The sequence below is a fragment of the Phyllobates terribilis genome, unplaced genomic scaffold (genome assembly GCF_046119375.1).
Source record: "Phyllobates terribilis strain yellow unplaced genomic scaffold, ASM4611937v1 Scaffold_169__1_contigs__length_4117513, whole genome shotgun sequence".
In the NCBI taxonomy this organism is placed as follows: domain Eukaryota; kingdom Metazoa; phylum Chordata; class Amphibia; order Anura; family Dendrobatidae; genus Phyllobates; species Phyllobates terribilis.
In genome coordinates, this window is record NW_027362929.1 from 1749351 (window position 1) to 1762724 (window position 13374).

The 13374-nt window shown below is 45.0% G+C and overlaps 10 non-coding genes across 10 annotated transcripts; all 10 read right to left on the bottom strand.

Annotated features, from left to right (window-relative positions):
- Positions 1–460: 460 nt before the first annotated feature.
- Positions 461–651, bottom strand: LOC141208624 (U2 spliceosomal RNA). Its single transcript, XR_012278846.1, has one exon. It is a non-coding gene; the product is annotated as a U2 spliceosomal RNA (small nuclear RNA).
- Positions 652–1771: 1120 nt separating this feature from the next.
- Positions 1772–1962, bottom strand: LOC141208625 (U2 spliceosomal RNA). The gene has a single exon (XR_012278847.1). It is a non-coding gene; the product is annotated as a U2 spliceosomal RNA (small nuclear RNA).
- Positions 1963–3085: 1123 nt separating this feature from the next.
- LOC141208627 (U2 spliceosomal RNA) lies at positions 3086–3276 on the bottom strand. Its single transcript, XR_012278849.1, has one exon. It is a non-coding gene; the product is annotated as a U2 spliceosomal RNA (small nuclear RNA).
- A 1122-nt stretch (positions 3277–4398) lies between these two features.
- LOC141208628 (U2 spliceosomal RNA) lies at positions 4399–4589 on the bottom strand. The gene has a single exon (XR_012278850.1). It is a non-coding gene; the product is annotated as a U2 spliceosomal RNA (small nuclear RNA).
- A 1121-nt stretch (positions 4590–5710) lies between these two features.
- Positions 5711–5900, bottom strand: LOC141210445 (U2 spliceosomal RNA). Its single transcript, XR_012280613.1, has one exon. It is a non-coding gene; the product is annotated as a U2 spliceosomal RNA (small nuclear RNA).
- A 1120-nt stretch (positions 5901–7020) lies between these two features.
- LOC141210450 (U2 spliceosomal RNA) lies at positions 7021–7210 on the bottom strand. The gene has a single exon (XR_012280618.1). It is a non-coding gene; the product is annotated as a U2 spliceosomal RNA (small nuclear RNA).
- A 1119-nt stretch (positions 7211–8329) lies between these two features.
- On the bottom strand, positions 8330–8520 carry LOC141209927 (U2 spliceosomal RNA). Its single transcript, XR_012280113.1, has one exon. It is a non-coding gene; the product is annotated as a U2 spliceosomal RNA (small nuclear RNA).
- Positions 8521–9642: 1122 nt separating this feature from the next.
- Positions 9643–9833, bottom strand: LOC141208629 (U2 spliceosomal RNA). The gene has a single exon (XR_012278851.1). It is a non-coding gene; the product is annotated as a U2 spliceosomal RNA (small nuclear RNA).
- Positions 9834–10954: 1121 nt separating this feature from the next.
- LOC141208630 (U2 spliceosomal RNA) lies at positions 10955–11145 on the bottom strand. Its single transcript, XR_012278852.1, has one exon. It is a non-coding gene; the product is annotated as a U2 spliceosomal RNA (small nuclear RNA).
- Positions 11146–12266: 1121 nt separating this feature from the next.
- Positions 12267–12457, bottom strand: LOC141208631 (U2 spliceosomal RNA). The gene has a single exon (XR_012278853.1). It is a non-coding gene; the product is annotated as a U2 spliceosomal RNA (small nuclear RNA).
- Between the last annotated feature and the right edge of the window lie 917 nt (positions 12458–13374).

Genomic DNA, 13374 nt, shown 5'->3' on the forward strand with positions numbered 1-13374 from the left:
AATTTTAAGCGCAGCAGAGTAACCAGCTCACATACCTGTTAGCTCAGGTGAGTTTAAAAGGCTGCTGTTGATAACAAGGGCATTTGCTAAATAGATGGTGTGTGTGCAACAATATACTGAAAGGTCAATTATATTGTGCAGCTTATCTCACCACCTGTAGTTATTTAGGTGAAAGCTCCAAAATGCTTGCCTAATATGTCTGTTTATCCAAAAGGAAGTATAGAGGGAGAGCTAGATAGATAGCATTGCATTACATTACATTACATGGCAATGCAATGCACAGTTGCTGAAGTTGAACCAAAATGAGCTTGTCATCTGGCTTCTGCAACTTTTAACATGAAAAATCCAATGAGGAGAAGAAAAGCAAAGCCAAAGAGTCCATCCCAAAATCCGACAAACAAGCAAAATGAACAAAAAGCATTGAATTCAATTCTTTCTGATTTTAGAAACTGCATTAAAGAAGGGGTGCACCGGTCCTGGAGATACTGCAATACCAGGTCAATGCGTGGAGTGGACAGAGCAAGCTCTTTTTCCATCTCCCTGTTCTAAAAATCCATTTAATATATGGTCCCCAGATAGGGGACGTATCAGATATTAAACTGATAAGAACAGATACTACACTTGATCTTAGCCAAAAGGCCGAGAAGCGATAACCAGAATTGGTTTCCGACTACGGTGCCACCCAAGGATTCTGAAAAGTCCATTTGTGGAGATGGCCACCTGGACTCCCGTTAAGAAGACATGCTGTCAACCTCTAGATCCCTCACATGCCTGCACTTTTTGGCTTGCTGCTGCTGCAATCCACGCGTTTTAGATCTGCATAACTCCACCTCTTTTAGCACAGTACCCTCAACCCCCGGCTGTTCTCACCCGCCTCAACACCGTTGGAAGGGAGGAGAACCAATTAAGGCGGGGGGGGGGTGGAACGAGCAGCTGTCTACCCTTAGCAGGAGGGTTGCTGATTAATTACCTCTCCTGCTGCTGCTGCTGCTGGCTGTCCAGCAGCAGACTGAAGGTGGCTGCTGCTGTGCGCAGGTATATAAAGGCTCAGAGCCTATTATGACACGCGCAGCCAGCGTTCCATTGCCACATTCCGTCTACTGCAGGCGGGATACCTGGATGGCTGAATGTCACTGAGAAGCTCACAGAGACCGCCATAAGCAACAGTTTAAAAGAATGCCACAGACTAATCAACCAAACTTTTTGGGTTGGTTTCTCTTTTATAGTCTGCAGGCATTAAATGAAAGAAGTCAGTGTTCCAGCAGAGGGAGACAACGTTTCAGAAAAGGCATTGTAGCAAACCAAAAAAGAAATTTTAAGCGCAGCAGAGTAACCAGCTCACATACCTGTTAGCTCAGGTGAGTTTAAAAGGCTGCTGTTGATAACAAGGGCATTTGCTAAATAGATGGTGTGTGTGCAACAATATACTGAAAGGTCAATTATATTGTGCAGCTTATCTCACCACCTGTAGTTATTTAGGTGAAAGCTCCAAAATGCTTGCCTAATATGTCTGTTTATCCAAAAGGAAGTATAGAGGGAGAGCTAGATAGATAGCATTGCATTACATTACATTACATGGCAATGCAATGCACAGTTGCTGAAGTTGAACCAAAATGAGCTTGTCATCTGGCTTCTGCAAATTTTAACATGAAAAATCCAATGAGGAGAAGAAAAGCAAAGCCAAAGAGTCCATCCCAAAATCCGACAAACAAGCAAAATGAACAAAAAGCATTGAATTCAATTCTTTCTGATTTTAGAAACTGCATTAAAGAAGGGGTGCACCGGTCCTGGAGATACTGCAATACCAGGTCAATGCGTGGAGTGGACAGAGCAAGCTCTTTTTCCATCTCCCTGTTCTAAAAATCCATTTAATATATGGTCCCCAGATAGGGGACGTATCAGATATTAAACTGATAAGAACAGATACTACACTTGATCTTAGCCAAAAGGCCGAGAAGCGATAACCAGAATTGGTTTCCGACTACGGTGCCACCCAAGGATTCTGAAAAGTCCATTTGTGGAGATGGCCACCTGGACTCCCGTTAAGAAGACATGCTGTCAACCTCTAGATCCCTCACATGCCTGCACTTTTCGGCTTGCTGCTGCTGCAATCCACGCGTTTTAGATCTGCATAACTCCACCTCTTTTAGCACAGTACCCTCAACCCCCGGCTGCTCCCACCCGCCTCAACACCGTTGGAAGGGAGGAGAACCAATTAAGGCGGGGGGGGGGGGGTGGAACGAGCAGCTGTCTACCCTTAGCAGGAGGGTTGCTGATTAATTACCTCTCCTGCTGCTGCTGCTGCTGGCTGTCCAGCAGCAGACTGAAGGTGGCTGCTGCTGTGCGCAGGTATATAAAGGCTCAGAGCATATTATGACACGCGCAGCCAGCGTTCCATTGCCACATTCCGTCTACTGCAGGCGGGATACCTGGATGGCTGAATGTCACTGAGAAGCTCACAGAGACCGCCATAAGCAACAGTTTAAAAGAATGCCACAGACTAATCAACCAAACTTTTTGGGTTGGTTTCTCTTTTATAGTCTGCAGGCATTAAATGAAAGAAGTCAGTGTTCCAGCAGAGGGAGACAACGTTTCAGAAAAGGCATTGTAGCAAACCAAAACAGAAATTTTAAGCGCAGCAGAGTAACCAGCTCACATACCTGTTAGCTCAGGTGAGTTTAAAAGGCTGCTGTTGATAACAAGGGCATTTGCTAAATAGATGGTGTGTGTGCAACAATATACTGAAAGGTCAATTATATTGTGCAGCTTATCTCACCACCTGTAGTTATTTAGGTGAAAGCTCCAAAATGCTTGCCTAATATGTCTGTTTATCCAAAAGGAAGTATAGAGGGAGAGCTAGATAGATAGCATTGCATTACATTACATTACATGGCAATGCAATGCACAGTTGCTGAAGTTGAACCAAAATGAGCTTGTCATCTGGCTTCTGCAACTTTTAACATGAAAAATCCAATGAGGAGAAGAAAAGCAAAGCCAAAGAGTCCATCCCAAAATCCGACAAACAAGCAAAATGAACGAAAAGCATTGAATTCAATTCTTTCTGATTTTAGAAACTGCATTAAAGAAGGGGTGCACCGGTCCTGGAGATACTGCAATACCAGGTCAATGCGTGGAGTGGACAGAGCAAGCTCTTTTTCCATCTCCCTGTTCTAAAAATCCATTTAATATATGGTCCCCAGATAGGGGACGTATCAGATATTAAACTGATAAGAACAGATACTACACTTGATCTTAGCCAAAAGGCCGAGAAGCGATAACCAGAATTGGTTTCCGACTACGGTGCCACCCAAGGATTCTGAAAAGTCCATTTGTGGAGATGGCCACCTGGACTCCCGTTAAGAAGACATGCTGTCAACCTCTAGATCCCTCACATGCCTGCACTTTTCGGCTTGCTGCTGCTGCAATCCACGCGTTTTAGATCTGCATAACTCCACCTCTTTTAGCACAGTACCCTCAACCCCCGGCTGTTCCCACCCGCCTCAACACCGTTGGAAGGGAGGAGAACCAATTAAGGCGGGGGGGGGGGGTGGAACGAGCAGCTGTCTACCCTTAGCAGGAGGGTTGCTGATTAATTACCTCTCCTGCTGCTGCTGCTGCTGGCTGTCCAGCAGCAGACTGAAGGTGGCTGCTGCTGTGCGCAGGTATATAAAGGCTCAGAGCCTATTATGACACGCGCAGCCAGCGTTCCATTGCCACATTCCGTCTACTGCAGGCGGGATACCTGGATGGCTGAATGTCACTGAGAAGCTCACAGAGACCGCCATAAGCAACAGTTTAAAAGAATGCCACAGACTAATCAACCAAACTTTTTGGGTTGGGTTCTCTTTTATAGTCTGCAGGCATTAAATGAAAGAAGTCAGTGTTCCAGCAGAGGGAGACAACGTTTCAGAAAAGGCATTGTAGCAAACCAAAAAAGAAATTTTACGCGCAGAAGAGTAACCAGCTCACATACCTGTTAGCTCAGGTGAGTTTAAAAGGCTGCTGTTGATAACAAGGGCATTTGCTAAATAGATGGTGTGTGTGCAACAATATACTGAAAGGTCAATTATATTGTGCAGCTTATCTCACCACCTGTAGTTATTTAGGTGAAAGCTCCAAAATGCTTGCCTAATATGTCTGTTTATCCAAAAGGAAGTATAGAGGGAGAGCTAGATAGATAGCATTGCATTACATTACATTACATGGCAATGCAATGCACAGTTGCTGAAGTTGAACCAAAATGAGCTTGTCATCTGGCTTCTGCAACTTTTAACATGAAAAATCCAATGAGGAGAAGAAAAGCAAAGCCAAAGAGTCCATCCCAAAATCCGACAAACAAGCAAAATGAACAAAAAGCATTGAATTCAATTCTTTCTGATTTTAGAAACTGCATTAAAGAAGGGGTGCACCGGTCCTGGAGATACTGCAATACCAGGTCAATGCGTGGAGTGGACAGAGCAAGCTCTTTTTCCATCTCCCTGTTCTAAAAATCCATTTAATATATGGTCCCCAGATAGGGGACGTATCAGATATTAAACTGATAAGAACAGATACTACACTTGATCTTAGCCAAAAGGCCGAGAAGCGATAACCAGAATTGGTTTCCGACTACGGTGCCACCCAAGGATTCTGAAAAGTCCATTTGTGGAGATGGCCACCTGGACTCCCGTTAAGAAGACATGCTGTCAACCTCTAGATCCCTCACATGCCTGCACTTTTCGGCTTGCTGCTGCTGCAATCCACGCGTTTTAGATCTGCATAACTCCACCTCTTTTAGCACAGTACCCTCAACCCCCGGCTGTTCCCACCCGCCTCAACACCGTTGGAAGGGAGGAGAACCAATTAAGGCGGGGGGGGGGGTGGAACGAGCAGCTGTCTACCCTTAGCAGGAGGGTTGCTGATTAATTACCTCTCCTGCTGCTGCTGCTGCTGGCTGTCCAGCAGCAGACTGAAGGTGGCTGCTGCTGTGCGCAGGTATATAAAGGCTCAGAGCCTATTATGACACGCGCAGCCAGCGTTCCATTGCCACATTCCGTCTACTGCAGGCGGGATACCTGGATGGCTGAATGTCACTGAGAAGCTCACAGAGACCGCCATAAGCAACAGTTTAAAAGAATGCCACAGACTAATCAACCAAACTTTTTGGGTTGGTTTCTCTTTTATAGTCTGCAGGCATTAAATGAAAGAAGTCAGTGTTCCAGCAGAGGGAGACAACGTTTCAGAAAAGGCATTGTAGCAAACCAAAAAAGAAATTTTAAGCGCAGCAGAGTAACCAGCTCACATACCTGTTAGCTCAGGTGAGTTTAAAAGGCTGCTGTTGATAACAAGGGCATTTGCTAAATAGATGGTGTGTGTGCAACAATATACTGAAAGGTCAATTATATTGTGCAGCTTATCTCACCACCTGTAGTTATTTAGGTGAAAGCTCCAAAATGCTTGCCTAATATGTCTGTTTATCCAAAAGGAAGTATAGAGGGAGAGCTAGATAGATAGCATTGCATTACATTACATTACATGGCAATGCAATGCACAGTTGCTGAAGTTGAACCAAAATGAGCTTGTCATCTGGCTTCTGCAACTTTTAACATGAAAAATCCAATGAGGAGAAGAAAAGCAAAGCCAAAGAGTCCATCCCAAAATCCGACAAACAAGCAAAATGAACAAAAAGCATTGAATTCAATTCTTTCTGATTTTAGAAACTGCATTAAAGAAGGGGTGCACCGGTCCTGGAGATACTGCAATACAGGTCAATGCGTGGAGTGGACAGAGCAAGCTCTTTTTCCATCTCCCTGTTCAAAAAATCCATTTAATATATGGTCCCCAGATAGGGGACGTATCAGATATTAAACTGATAAGAACAGATACTACACTTGATCTTAGCCAAAAGGCCGAGAAGCGATAACCAGAATTGGTTTCCGACTACGGTGCCACCCAAGGATTCTGAAAAGTCCATTTGTGGAGATGGCCACCTTGACTCCCGTTAAGAAGACATGCTGTCAACCTCTAGATCCCTCACATGCCTGCACTTTTCGGCTTGCTGCTGCTGCAATCCACGCGTTTTAGATCTGCATAACTCCACCTCTTTTAGCACAGTACCCTCAACCCCCGGCTGTTCCCACCCGCCTCAACACCGTTGGAAGGGAGGAGAACTAATTAAGGCGGGGGGGGGGTGGAACGAGCAGCTGTCTACCCTTAGCAGGAGGGTTGCTGATTAATTACCTCTCCTGCTGCTGCTGCTGCTGGCTGTCCAGCAGCAGACTGAAGGTGGCTGCTGCTGTGCGCAGGTATATAAAGGCTCAGAGCCTATTATGACCCGTGCAGCCAGCGTTCCATTGCCACATTCCGTCTACTGCATGCGGGATACCTGGATGGCTGAATGTCACTGAGAAGCTCACAGAGACCGCCATAAGCAACAGTTTAAAAGAATGCCACAGACTAATCAACCAAACTTTTTGGGTTGGTTTCTCTTTTATAGTCCGCAGGCATTAAATGAAAGAAGTCAGTGTTCCAGCAGAGGGAGACAACGTTTCAGAAAAGGCATTGTAGCAAACCAAAAAAGAAATTTTAAGCGCAGCAGAGTAACCAGCTCACATACCTGTTAGCTCAGGTGAGTTTAAAAGGCTGCTGTTGATAACAAGGGCATTTGCTAAATAGATGGTGTGTGTGCAACAATATACTGAAAGGTCAATTATATTGTGCAGCTTATCTCACCACCTGTAGTTATTTAGGTGAAAGCTCCAAAATGCTTGCCTAATATGTCTGTTTATCCAAAAGGAAGTATAGAGGGAGAGCTAGATAGATAGCATTGCATTACATTACATTACATGGCAATGCAATGCACAGTTGCTGAAGTTGAACCAAAATGAGCTTGTCATCTGGCTTCTGCAACTTTTAACATGAAAAATCCAATGAGGAGAAGAAAAGCAAAGCCAAAGAGTCCATCCCAAAATCCGACAAACAAGCAAAATGAACAAAAAGCATTGAATTCAATTCTTTCTGATTTTAGAAACTGCATTTAAGAAGGGGTGCACCGGTCCTGGAGATACTGCAATACAGGTCAATGCGTGGAGTGGACAGAGCAAGCTCTTTTTCCATCTCCCTGTTCTAAAAATCCATTTAATATATGGTCCCCAGATAGGGGACGTATCAGATATTAAACTGATAAGAACAGATACTACACTTGATCTTAGCCAAAAGGCCGAGAAGCGATAACCAGAATTGGTTTCCGACTACGGTGCCACCCAAGGATTCTGAAAAGTCCATTTGTGGAGATGGCCACCTGGACTCCCGTTAAGAAGACATGCTGTCAACCTCTAGATCACTCACATGCCTGCACTTTTTGGCTTGCTGCTGCTGCAATCCACGCGTTTTAGATCTGCATAACTCCACCTCTTTTAGCACAGTACCCTCAACCCCCGGCTGTTCCCACCCGCCTCAACACCGTTGGAAGGGAGGAGAACCAATTAAGGCGGGGGGGGGTGGAACGAGCAGCTGTCTACCCTTAGCAGGAGGGTTGCTGATTAATTACCTCTCCTGCTGCTGCTGCTGCTGGCTGTCCAGCAGCAGACTGAAGGTGGCTGCTGCTGTGCGCAGGTATATAAAGGCTCAGAGCCTATTATGACACGCGCAGCCAGCGTTCCATTGCCACATTCCGTCTACTGCAGGCGGGATACCTGGATGGCTGAATGTCACTGAGAAGCTCACAGAGACCGCCATAAGCAACAGTTTAAAAGAATGCCACAGACTAATCAACCAAACTTTTTGGGTTGGTTTCTCTTTTATAGTCTGCAGGCATTAAATGAAAGAAGTCAGTGTTCCAGCAGAGGGAGACAACGTTTCAGAAAAGGCATTGTAGCAAACCAAAAAAGAAATTTTAAGCGCAGCAGAGTAACCAGCTCACATACCTGTTAGCTCAGGTGAGTTTAAAAGGCTGCTGTTGATAACAAGGGCATTTGCTAAATAGATGGTGTGTGTGCAACAATATACTGAAAGGTCAATTATATTGTGCAGCTTATCTCACCACCTGTAGTTATTTAGGTGAAAGCTCCAAAATGCTTGCCTAATATGTCTGTTTATCCAAAAGGAAGTATAGAGGGAGAGCTAGATAGATAGCATTGCATTACATTACATTACATGGCAATGCAATGCACAGTTGCTGAAGTTGAACCAAAATGAGCTTGTCATCTGGCTTCTGCAACTTTTAACATGAAAAATCCAATGAGGAGAAGAAAAGCAAAGCCAAAGAGTCCATCCCAAAATCCGACAAACAAGCAAAATGAACAAAAAGCATTGAATTCAATTCTTTCTGATTTTAGAAACTGCATTAAAGAAGGGGTGCACCGGTCCTGGAGATACTGCAATACCAGGTCAATGCGTGGAGGGGACAGAGCAAGCTCTTTTTCCATCTCCCTGTTCTAAAAATCCATTTAATATATGGTCCCCAGATAGGGGACGTATCAGATATTAAACTGATAAGAACAGATACTACACTTGATCTTAGCCAAAAGGCCGAGAAGCGATAACCAGAATTGGTTTCCGACTACGGTGCCACCCAAGGATTCTGAAAAGTCCATTTGTGGAGATGGCCACCTGGACTCCCGTTAAGAAGACATGCTGTCAACCTCTAGATCCCTCACATGCCTGCACTTTTCGGCTTGCTGCTGCTGCAATCCACGCGTTTTAGATCTGCACAACTCCACCTCTTTTAGCACAGTACCCTCAACCCCCGGCTGTTCCCACCCGCCTCAACACCGTTGGAAGGGAGGAGAACCAATTAAGGCGGGGGGGGGGGGTGGAACGAGCAGCTGTCTACCCTTAGCAGGAGGGTTGCTGATTAATTACCTCTCCTGCTGCTGCTGCTGCTGGCTGTCCAGCAGCAGACTGAAGGTGGCTGCTGCTGTGTGCAGGTATATAAAGGCTCAGAGCCTATTATGACACGCGCAGCCAGCGTTCCATTGCCACATTCCGTCTACTGCAGGCGGGATACCTGGATGGCTGAATGTCACTGAGAAGCTCACAGAGACCGCCATAAGCAACAGTTTAAAAGAATGCCACAGACTAATCAACCAAACTTTTTGGGTTGGTTTCTCTTTTATAGTCTGCAGGCATTAAATGAAAGAAGTCAGTGTTCCAGCAGAGGGAGACAACGTTTCAGAAAAGGCATTGTAGCAAACCAAAAAAGAAATTTTAAGCGCAGCAGAGTAACCAGCTCACATACCTGTTAGCTCAGGTGAGTTTAAAAGGCTGCTGTTGATAACAAGGGCATTTGCTAAATAGATGGTGTGTGTGCAACAATATACTGAAAGGTCAATTATATTGTGCAGCTTATCTCACCACCTGTAGTTATTTAGGTGAAAGCTCCAAAATGCTTGCCTAATATGTCTGTTTATCCAAAAGGAAGTATAGAGGGAGAGCTAGATAGATAGCATTGCATTACGTTACATTACATGGCAATGCAATGCACAGTTGCTGAAGTTGAACCAAAATGAGCTTGTCATCTGGCTTCTGCAACTTTTAACATGAAAAATCCAATGAGGAGAAGAAAAGCAAAGCCAAAGAGTCCATCCCAAAATCCGACAAATAAGCAAAATGAACAAAAAGCATTGAATTCAATTCTTTCTGATTTTAGAAACTGCATTAAAGAAGGGGTGCACCGGTCCTGGAGATACTGCAATACCAGGTCAATGCGTGGAGTGGACAGAGCAAGCTCTTTTTCCATCTCCCTGTTCTAAAAATCCATTTAATATATGGTCCCCAGATAGGGGACGTATCAGATATTAAACTGATAAGAACAGATACTACACTTGATCTTAGCCAAAAGGCCGAGAAGCGATAACCAGAATTGGTTTCCGACTACGGTGCCACCCAAGGATTCTGAAAAGTCCATTTGTGGAGATGGCCACCTGGACTCCCGTTAAGAAGACATGTTGTCAACCTCTAGATCCCTCACATGCCTGCACTTTTCGGCTTGCTGCTGCTGCAATCCACGCGTTTTAGATCTGCATAACTCCACCTCTTTTAGCACAGTACCCTCAACCCCCGGCTGTTCCCACCCGCCTCAACACCGTTGGAAGGGAGGAGAACCAATTAAGGCGGGGGGGGGGGTGGAACGAGCAGCTGTCTACCCTTAGCAGGAGGGTTGCTGATTAATTACCTCTCCTGCTGCTGCTGCTGCTGGCTGTCCAGCAGCAGACTGAAGGTGGCTGCTGCTGTGCGCAGGTATATAAAGGCTCAGAGCCTATTATGACACGCGCAGCCAGCGTTCCATTGCCACATTCCGTCTACTGCAGGCGGGATACCTGGATGGCTGAATGTCACTGAGAAGCTCACAGAGACCGCCATAAGCAACAGTTTAAAAGAATGCCACAGACTAATCAACCAAACTTTTTGGGTTGGTTTCTCTTTTATAGTCTGCAGGCATTAAATGAAAGAAGTCAGTGTTCCAGCAGAGGGAGACAACGTTTCAGAAAAGGCATTGTAGCAAACCAAAAAAGAAATTTTAAGCGCAGCAGAGTAACCAGCTCACATACCTGTTAGCTCAGGTGAGTTTAAAAGGCTGCTGTTGATAACAAGGGCATTTGCTAAATAGATGGTGTGTGTGCAACAATATACTGAAAGGTCAATTATATTGTGCAGCTTATCTCACCACCTGTAGTTATTTAGGTGAAAGCTCCAAAATGCTTGCCTAATATGTCTGTTTATCCAAAAGGAAGTATAGAGGGAGAGCTAGATAGATAGCATTGCATTACATTACATTACATGGCAATGCAATGCACAGTTGCTGAAGTTGAACCAAAATGAGCTTGTCATCTGGCTTCTGCAACTTTTAACATGAAAAATCCAATGAGGAGAAGAAAAGCAAAGCCAAAGAGTCCATCCCAAAATCCGACAAACAAGCAAAATGAACAAAAAGCATTGAATTCAATTCTTTCTGATTTTAGAAACTGCATTAAAGAAGGGGTGCACCGGTCCTGGAGATACTGCAATACCAGGTCAATGCGTGGAGTGGACAGAGCAAGCTCTTTTTCCATCTCCCTGTTCTAAAAATCCATTTAATATATGGTCCCCAGATAGGGGACGTATCAGATATTAAACTGATAAGAACAGATACTACACTTGATCTTAGCCAAAAGGCCGAGAAGCGATAACCAGAATTGGTTTCCGACTACGGTGCCACCCAAGGATTCTGAAAAGTCCATTTGTGGAGATGGCCACCTGGACTCCCGTTAAGAAGACATGCTGTCAACCTCTAGATCCCTCACATGCCTGCACTTTTCGGCTTGCTGCTGCTGCAATCCACGCGTTTTAGATCTGCATAACTCCACCTCTTTTAGCACAGTACCCTCAACCCCCGGCTGTTCCCACCCGCCTCAACACCGTTGGAAGGGAGGAGAACCAATTAAGGCGGGGGGGGGGGTGGAACGAGCAGCTGTCTACCCTTAGCAGGAGGGTTGCTGATTAATTACCTCTCCTGCTGCTGCTGCTGCTGGCTGTCCAGCAGCAGACTGAAGGTGGCTGCTGCTGTGCGCAGGTATATAAAGGCTCAGAGCCTATTATGACACGCGCAGCCCGCGTTCCATTGCCACATTCCGTCTACTGCAGGCGGGATACCTGGATGGCTGAATGTCACTGAGAAGCTCACAGAGACCTCCATAAGCAACAGTTTAAAAGAATGCCACAGACTAATCAACCAAACTTTTTGGGTTGGTTTCTCTTTTATAGTCTGCAGGCATTAAATGAAAGAAGTCAGTGTTCCAGCAGAGGGAGACAACGTTTCAGAAAAGGCATTGTAGCAAACCAAAAAAGAAATTTTAAGCGCAGCAGAGTAACCAGCTCACATACCTGTTAGCTCAGGTGAGTTTAAAAGGCTGCTGTTGATAACAAGGGCATTTGCTAAATAGATGGTGTGTGTGCAACAATATACTGAAAGGTCAATTATATTGTGCAGCTTATCTCACCACCTGTAGTTATTTAGGTGAAAGCTCCAAAATGCTTGCCTAATGTGTCTGTTTATCCAAAAGGAAGTATAGAGGGAGAGCTAGATAGATAGCATTGCATTACATTACATTACATGGCAATGCAATGCACAGTTGCTGAAGTTGAACCAAAATGAGCTTGTCATCTGGCTTCTGCAACTTTTAACATGAAAAATCCAATGAGGAGAAGAAAAGCAAAGCCAAAGAGTCCATCCCAAAATCCGACAAACAAGCAAAATGAACAAAAAGCATTGAATTCAATTCTTTCTGATTTTAGAAACTGCATTAAAGAAGGGGTGCACCGGTCCTGGAGATACTGCAATACCAGGTCAATGCGTGGAGTGGACAGAGCAAGCTCTTTTTCCATCTCCCTGTTCTAAAAATCCATTTAATATATGGTCCCCAGATAGGGGACGTATCAGATATTAAACTGATAAGAACAGATACTACACTTGATCTTAGCCAAAAGGCCGAGAAGCGATAACCAGAATTGGTTTCCGACTACGGTGCCACCCAAGGATTCTGAAAAGTCCATTTGTGGAGATGGCCACCTGGACTCCCGTTAAGAAGACATGCTGTCAACCTCTAGATCCCTCACATGCCTGCACTTTTCGGCTTGCTGCTGCTGCAATCCACGCGTTTTAGATCTGCATAACTCCACCTCTTTTAGCACAGTACCCTCAACCCCCGGCTGTTCCCACCCGCCTCAACACCGTTGGAAGGGAGGAGAACCAATTAAGGCGGGGGGGGGGGTGGAACGAGCAGCTGTCTACCCTTAGCAGGAGGGTTGCTGATTAATTACCTCTCCTGCTGCTGCTGCTGCTGGCTGTCCAGCAGCAGACTGAAGGTGGCTGCTGCTGTGCGCAGGTATATAAAGGCTCAGAGCCTATTATGACACGCGCAGCCAGCGTTCCATTGCCACATTCCGTCTACTGCAGGCGGGATACCTGGATGGCTGAATGTCACTGAGAAGCTCACAGAGACCGCCATAAGCAACAGTTTAAAAGAATGCCACAGACTAATCAACCAAACTTTTTGGGTTGGTTTCTCTTTTATAGTCTGCAGGCATTAAATGAAAGAAGTCAGTGTTCCAGCAGAGGGAGACAACGTTTCAGAAAAGGCATTGTAGCAAACCAAAAAAGAAATTTTAAGCGCAGCAGAGTAACCAGCTCACATACCTGTTAGCTCAGGTGAGTTTAAAAGGCTGCTGTTGATAACAAGGGCATTTGCTAAATAGATGGTGTGTGTGCAACAATATACTGAAAGGTCAATTATATTGTGCAGCTTATCTCACCACCTGTAGTTATTTAGGTGAAAGCTCCAAAATGCTTGCCTAATATGTCTGTTTATCCAAAAGGAAGTATAGAGGGAGAGCTAGATAGATAGCATTGCATTACAT